Source organism: Pygoscelis adeliae, unplaced genomic scaffold (assembly GCF_000699105.1).
Source record: "Pygoscelis adeliae isolate BGI_AS28 unplaced genomic scaffold, ASM69910v1 Scaffold27, whole genome shotgun sequence".
Classification (NCBI taxonomy): Eukaryota; Metazoa; Chordata; class Aves; order Sphenisciformes; family Spheniscidae; genus Pygoscelis; species Pygoscelis adeliae.
Genome location: NW_008825410.1, coordinates 955,486 through 964,129, shown reverse-complemented (window position 1 = coordinate 964,129; position 8,644 = coordinate 955,486).

The window sequence follows — 8,644 nt, the reverse complement described above, 5'->3', positions numbered from 1 at the left end:
CTGGGCTGTGGGGAGCGGGCCCCTGGGCGCCGGCGGGGTCCCCAGGGCGGTGGTCGCTTGCAGCTGTAGCGCCAGCGGTATTGCCAGCCCCGAGGGGTACGCCGGTGTCTTGTGCATTAACCGAAGGGGAAGCTATCGCTTCGCACCAAGTGCAGGGGGGGCTGGCGGTGGAACTACTGAAATTCCAGGGTCGGCGCAGAGAGCAGGTGGAGGTGCAACGGCAGCAAAATCGGATCCTAGCCACAGGGTTCAGGGTGCTTGACGTGTAGGTCGTCACTGTGACCTGGATTAGTAGTGACCAAATATCTGATGACAGCTGCTTTGCTGACGCACTAGTCCCAAATCGCCATGTGACCCTTATTTACTCCCTCTAGCGCTGACCTATGAGGTGGCTGACTGAAGAGCTCTCTCACAGGCAGCTCATCCTCCAGCGTCACGGACGGGCTGGGAAAAGCCTGCGCACCTTTCCTCTCTGCTGGAGAGGGAACTTTGATCTCCGGTGCTGCCTGCCTTTTCCCCCAAATGCCAAGTCCACTTCACTAAAGGCAGGGTTTGCATAATGCATTGAAGAATGGAGTTAATGTCAGCAAAGGACTTCCTGACATCCTAAATCTTGGTCAGGAGCAGCAGGACCACGTAGCGATAAAACAATGATACAGAAGATTATAGCCTTAACACTTACGTATAACTCCTCAATCCAATTTTTATATGCATATGTTTCTATGCACACACAAATATGTATTTTTTCCCATGTGAAGAAGGATACATTCTTAAAAAGAAATTCATATTTTAATGGTTAATAGGCAGAGGAGAAGACTTTAGCTTATCATCAGATTTTTTTTTGAACTTTATCTCATTTTTGTCTTCCTAGTCATTTTATCTGTTATCCCTGCTTACTGTTCTACTTCCACAGTACTTTCTGTTTTATTTTATTGCTCCCTGTTTTATTGTTTTATTGGGAGAGTTACTCTGTTATTGCTCCATCGGATATATTAGGTTTTACCACAGTGATTGGATGTTGGCATATGAAATGTGAAATGAAGCAAAATGAAGACATCTAATAAGAATAAATGTAACCATTTTGATTTTTCCTGAGCTTGCCAGAAGTTGAAAATTTGAGAATAGATGTTGTGGTTTGCTTTTGACTGTTTTAACTTTGCCTGCAAGTTGCAGATGACTCACAGAAGTAAAAATATCCCACAAATTTGTTTAAATTATGGAGCATGTGTATGATAGCTTTTGTTTTGTTTCATGTTCTTCCTGAAGCTACTAATCAATGGGAAGCAAGAATCTCAAGATTAACACTTCGCAATAAAATCTGAGTCAAGAAAGTCCTCCACACTAGGCAGTTATTTTAGTTTATAAGGTCACTATTTCTCACTGTTGAGATACTTCATTTTTATTCTGCTGGTGTGCTGAATGTAAGTAACTTGAATAACCTTTGTGAGCAGTCATATTACACACTCTACTCTGAATAGGGGAAAAGTCCACTAGGAATAATTCCCATTGTTTGCCTTCTTTTTCTTTACAGCAACTTGTTTTTTCATGGTTTTCCTGGTAGTTATATGCAGTAAGGGATGAACAAAAATCTTACATGTTCAGTTTAGCTCTTAACAAACAGTACCATTGTAGTCGCAGGGAGTATGGGAAGCGTGTTGCCTGCCCCAATTATTAAAAGGGCAAGGCTCCAGTAACACAAAACCTGGATGCTTTTCAAAACAAAACAAACTTCTACAAGAATTCTATGCATCAGCAGCGCAACGATTAACGGAGTTTTATTACTCCAGTGAGCTTCTGGAAGAAGTGTGTCTCCTTCATAATGCAGATTTGCTTCTCACTGTGTGTATGATGAGTTATACATTACAGTAGGTTCTGAACAATATAACTTTCCATTCCTGTAAACATAAATGATATATCTGGGAAATAATTGTTAAGGATGTCCTGAAGATTGGCCAAGACAGCTAAGTTTTAGGCACAAAAGTAACAATGTATCAGGATTCATTGTCAGCCAAGCTGCATGCAGGCTGTGAAAATTGTAACCGCTTCAAGTAACTCCACAATCTATCCTGACTGCAGTACTGTTTGTTCTCACTTTACTTCCTCTCCAAACCACCATTTTCCCCCTCCTCCTGAAGCCCCAGTGCACGTGACAGTTATAAGCGCAGGTGTCGGAGAACAGCATTTTGATGGTGAAGGACAGTGCCAGATTCTGAACTGCAGCATTCGTCAGATGGGGTCTCATTTCTGGTGCTTTAATATTTTAACTTTCCTCTTCTGAACTGCCCTGGGGCAAGTTTTGAAAAGGCAGTAACAACGCTTTCAGTTGCTCAGTCACAGCAGTGTTTTGCCAACTATCCTTAATAAAACGGAGCTGTGTTAACATTCTGCTTTTTTGCACAACAGCGGGGTCCAGAAGAGTGGAATGAATGAAGCCTGGATTCCTGTCCATTTGTCCCCTAAATGCTATCCATCGCAATCGGCTCTCTCCCTCCTCGATGTTCCTTATGTCCTCCCCACTGCCAGAGACACAACATGCTGTACTTAGGTCAGAGCCGTGTTCTGTTCCTGGCTAGCCAGACTACATGACAACTGGCCATGTTGCTGACGTCTAATAGAAGGTGTCTTGGCCGATTTTGCCCTACCTTTTCCTCCGTGGGGACACAAATTTGAGGCTCTTCTTCCTAACCCACCTGCCAACTAATGCTGGAGACACAGTATGCTGTGCTGGGGTGGGTGCCCTCTCCTGACCAGCCAGAATATGTGTGACGACAACCGGCGGGGTTGCTGCTCTCTAGTTGAGTCTTGGCTGAGCTTCCCCTCCATTTTCCTCAGTGTCGACCAAAATTTGAATCTATCCTCCCTAACATCTGCCAGTTTGCACAAAGTTTGTAGGAAGCTGATTATCTATTCAAATGTGGTTGAAATGGTTAGGAGGGATGGTTTGGCAAATAGGTGAACAGGCAACATTATTGAAGTTTTTTCCCTTAGGACACCAGACTAACATTTCCTACTAGGGACAAAGGCAGCTTCTAATTCAGCTTCTGTAAGGAAGGTAACGATGACCCAGGAGGAGCAGTAAGTCAGGGTGGAAGTTAACGGTAACACTAGAAAATTTTGAATGTAAGCGGAAGGAATGGTCTGATGACTGAAGGGCACGAGCTGTATTCGCAGCACTTCGTGAAATTTCCAGCAGTACCTTGGGCAAAGCGTTCACCCTCCACCTGCAGATGGGTCTGCCTTTATATAATTAGATTGATATTTTAATCCGCTAACACATTTGTTTTCTAAATATTTATGTGTCCTTTCACATGGAAAAAAAGGACAGAAATAGCATTACAAACAAGGGTCATATCTTCCTGTTCTCATCTTTCTATCACCCAACGCTGCAGCCGCAGGAGCTGTCGAGCTGCCGAGGGCTCCCGGTGCTGCCAAAATAGCCGAAGTAGGTGAAAGGTTGTGGAGCAGCACGCAAACAGGCCGGCGTGCCCAGCCCCGCTGCTGGTTCAGTGAGGGAAAGATCGTGCAGCTGCTCTGGCGCTTGCGCAATCTCCCCCACCCGCTCATAGTTTGCAGAAGTCAAGACTACCGTAGCTGGATCGTTTTACTGCCAGAGCTGCGGCCGGCAGCCTGCTTGGAGCTGTAAACACCAGGATACACAGGGCAACCCAGTGGCCCTGAACAGGAGACACCCTTTTTCCTCATTCCCTGCCTTTGTTATCCATGTCTGAAATTGTGTGTTAACCGCTTTAAAATCAGGGAAAAGGAGAATGGATCTCTGGTTTCAAAATTGCTTTTCCAAGAGGCTTGCATGAGATTAACTGTGGGTGTTTCAAACTAGAAGTGTAGAGATAGCAGAGAGGGAGGAGACTGTTTTGGAGTATAGCTGTACCCTTCAGGAAAAAAAGCTAGGAGTCAAACTGTGATAAAATATCACTCAAAAGTATTTATCTTGAAAAGCTTGTTACTAGAGCATGTTGAATTCAGGAGGCTGCTTACTATGTAGGAGAATAGTAATCTTCAGCCAAGTACACCATTGCAGAGGAAATAGAGGTGAAGTCTCGGTGTGGGCTGGCGCTGATCTAAAGTATACAGCTAGACTAAAAAATGTCCTTCTCTAGCCTCACCTGGCTACTGTAGCAGTTCTTGTGGAAGAGCATGTGGCATCCTCTATGAGAGCTGCTGACGCAGAGGAAAAAAAAAGAGGAAAGGTATCATCGGGACAGCCACCACTCTGGGCTACAGCTGCCTTTACTGTCAACAGCCCTGCTCTGGAGAAGAGCTCCTGGGAAAAGGTGGACAACTTGTGAAAAGTCAGAAAAAAGTGAATGCTACCAGGAGAATACAACTTTCATGGCATAGATATGTTTCAGCAGAATCAGAAAACAGTTACATTTTTCTGTAGGAATATGGGAAGGGAGTTAGTGGAACAAGATGAATCAATTAGAAAGTTTTGGATTAGACATCTTAAGAAACACCTCACCCTGAGAAGAAGGAGCTCTAGCTTCACCTGTAACCCTTACATGAGTCATGGGCTTTGAACTAGTACACATATACTGCTTTTCTTTTTGAGTGTGGACCACTCTGGGTGAAGATGAGATGGTTTTGCTAATTGTTTTATATCAGTTGCACTTGATACTGTTCACTGTAGCAGGACACTTGGTAAAGTGGATGTGGTAGCTTGAGTTTCTGCTCAGAACGATGGCCTTGAACCATTACTCCAGGTTATTTTGTCTGAGGCTGATCTTAGAAAGCACCGTTTCCCCAGTTGTCCCCTCTCAGCATTTCTTTCATCACATCTGGGAGAATTTATTTGCTTTTAGTGACATAGGAACTTGAATGAGAAAATTAGCCTAGGAAATGCTGAGATAAGGCAAGAGACATCGTCTAGAGGATGACTTGCTGCAGTGTTATCTGGCCGCCCTTTCAAAAGAGATGCGGAGTTTATGGTATTATTAGAATGTCGCTTCCGCCTAGTGTTTCAGATTACCCAGGGGAAGTTTGTTTCCTGTTTGCAACGTTATGACTATTATTACTGAAGTGTGAACTCACATTAATAAGTTGATATCATAAACACTGAGTTTCCATAATGTGCTCTGCAGAAGATATCCACACAGTAAACCTATGGGAGTTTTCTTATTTGATGAAATGTATAACCACAGGCTAAGCCATAACAGCTGCAGTTAAAGATGAAAATGTGCATTAAAATAGTCCTGATAAAGAACCAGTACAATTAAAAAATGTTGCAGTGCATAATTAAAATTGTTTGCCATTGGGTCCAAACAAGTACAACAATATCTTTGTGTCATATGACTAACAGGCATCTAATTATGGGTAAATCATCAGTGCAACATTGCTAGAACATTAAGAGCAGCCTAAACATGGGAAGCTCTTGATTAATTGTGGAACTGTTTTAACCTTGTTATGCATTAGACTCTAGCAAAATACACGGAGTTTCACTATGCAGTATTAGTATGTGGGGGGAGTTTAACTCTTTCAATATTCTTTATTACTTTATCCACACTGGCACTTTCAAATTAATTTGTCGATGTAGTGCTCATCTAATAGTCACTGAACTGAACAATAAAATAATCAGAGCTATGCTGGCACTTGGTTTCCAAGATTTCAGTCTACCTAAAGTGACATAAAAACCCACACTAGTTTAATATTTCTTCATTTCACTCGTTTAAATGACACCAATATTCTAAATGAATTGTGGCGGTTATGTTTACATGCAAACATTCAGAAACATGTTATTTAGTTTCTACTTGGGAAAAGACCCCCTAGTCATTAAAAAATACTGAATTAAGAAAGTGGAGTTTAATCTGACATATTTACCTATTTTTAAAAAGTTCAAAATGTGTGCAAATACAAATCTTGATTCCCTACTATCTGGGACATAATACCTGGGTACAAATAATCAACAATACGTTTGCAGGCATTGGTTTCACAAAACCACCTTTGAAAGAAAATATTTTAACATACAGTAGGATACACTCTGTGAAATGGAAATGAAAAATGTCTTTGTCTCCTGTGAGACCAATTGAATTATAAATTTAAATGGAAAAAGTTCTATTATTAACAAGATAGCTTTTCACTGCACAAAATTAGATTCACTGAAATGTGCAAGATCTCCATTTACACCTGATAGGAAACATTGTAATTTCCTCTTACACATTCACACAACTACTGTTGAAGTGTGAATTATCAAGTCTTCCATTTCATGGCTAGTCATTGTTAATACATATTTAAGTAGGGTTGAATATTTGGGGATTTCCTCACTCCCAAAAGAAATATAAGCTTACTCTCTGGTTCATTCAGTACTGGAGAAATGTTATGAAATCTTAATATTCAGATCAAGCAATAAATCTACTATAAACTACCAGAAGATACTCTAGCCAAGAGAAAACTGGGTAACCACCATAAGAGACCTCGCTAGCTTTCAGCAAGTGCTGAGAGGGAGGGCAGTGTTTTCTCCTGGGATAGCTGCTGGAGCACCAGTTTTCCCTCTGCTTTCCATTCCAGGTATGCTATGTGGAAGCCTGAAAACTTGTTCCTTATTTGCAACTCCCTATATGCTGAAGCTTAAGAAACAGTGATAAGGAAGTTATCAAAGCAGCAACCTGGAATTCAGATATGCATATGTAGTTCCAGCAAGAACAGGGTAATAATTTCAGTAAGATACTTAAACGGATAGTACATGGGTGTTGCCACACTGAAGTGAATAAGGATATCTGTATACATTTCTACAGGTGTTTTGGATTGTCTTACAGCATGCACATCAAGTGATGTATATGCTAATCTCGTCTCATATATGGAAACACAGCATCTTTAAATTGTATACATTTAAGTTAAAAAGTAAAATCCTTGCTGGATTCAAATCAGTGCTGAGAATCCTACTTGGGATGTGATTTTTACTGAAAGTGACCTTCTTTAAGGCCTTGGAAAAAATCAGAGATTTTGTAAAAGCAAATTAATAAAGACACTTGTATCACATTTCCCATTAAAAAATCTTAGTCAAACCTTCATTACACTTTTGACTCTTCCTGTGAAATACGGTATATGGATATAGTATCAAGACATTTGTATGGATATGGTATCAAGACATTTGCTGTGAGAAAGACTTGAAGGAGTGGTGGACTGCATTTTGAAAAGCAGTCTGTAATTTTGTGTGGCTCAGTTTTGGCTGCTTAATAGTCTGTGGGATCCTGCAGCTCTGAGAGACTTCAGAGTTGTGAACCCATATCACCTTGAAAAATTAGGTGGTAGGTCTGACCAACACCCTGAATTTAACTGTACAGTTGAAAATGTGGGATAAATTTCCACCCCAAGTCACTCAAAGAGACAAATTACAGCATTTTGACTCCCAGAATTTTCTCTTTCAAATAAAAAGGGTGTGTGTGCCCTGTTTAACCATTCCTGGAGAAATCTATCTAAAATTGTACTTTTGAAAAATCCAGATAATTCTAGCCCTTTACAGTCAGTTCATGTTTCAAATCTTGTGCCAAATGCTTGAATGCCTTGGAGTAGAGAAGACCCAGAGGGATCACATAAAATTATATAGGAAAGGCACCAATTCACTCTTGCTGAGAAGTAATTTGGTTTGGTTTAGTAACCTGTGAAGTGATTCACTAAAATGATGAACTTTAAGGAAACTGTAAAGAGTGTGATTATTGATATCTGCTGTAGGTGACCTTTATGTGCTGAAAAGATCATGAGGTAGTCAAGACAAAAAAATTACAACCTCCTTTTCTTCTTCTCTCTAATGGTCTGAAATTGAAAAATTGGATCTATTGAACCCCAGTTAAAAGTTAGGACAGCCAAATAAAACAAGGCTACAACCTGCAACTTGCAGTTTTCCAAGTATGTTATTTATATACCTTAGAGACTAAATGCTCCTGCTCGAGGGAGTCGTGACTCACCACCCTCATCTGAACATAAATCACTTCCGGTTATTTCCATCCATTCACTACCTCTTCCATTAACTTTCCCCTCTCTGGTAAGAAACGCATTCCAACATTTCAAAAGGAATAGGTAAAGGCACAAATGCAGATCATCCAAAGCTTTTTCTCCTGATTCTTTTTTCAGTGCTGTGATAAGGACTGGGTGCCTTGCTATCTTCCCTACTTCTGAGTATCTTTCTGGCTGCCCTTTCTTTGCTGTTTGTATTAATGTAATCTAAACTCCTGCCAGCGTTGTCAAATTTATACTGGTATTGATCAGCTTGCAGGATATGGTTAATGCTTTAGCATCATAGTTCCTGGCATTACATGAATACATAGCAGGTAACATTTCAAATGCATTAGCTATGCAGGTGACCTTTTAGCTCTCCTTAGGAGCTTCTCTCACAGTTGTACAGTGTCAGTGTGCCGATTACCACAGCGTTCGGAGGGTGGCATTTTAAGTGTCGCTCGTCATCTTGATAAGGGACCAAAAATGCAGTAGCATGCCATTGGGTATGTCCCATGACACAGACATTGCCTGGGTGTGCTAGATGCTGGGAAATGCTAAAGGGGGCCCAGGCCAGAGCCAGAAAAGCATTGCTTTCCTTTATGTAAATAGCCTCGAACAATTCCCCCATAATCACGTCAGTTGAATTATTTTTTCCATGGCTCCCTTTGGAAAGGGACCCTGTTTAGTCCTGTCC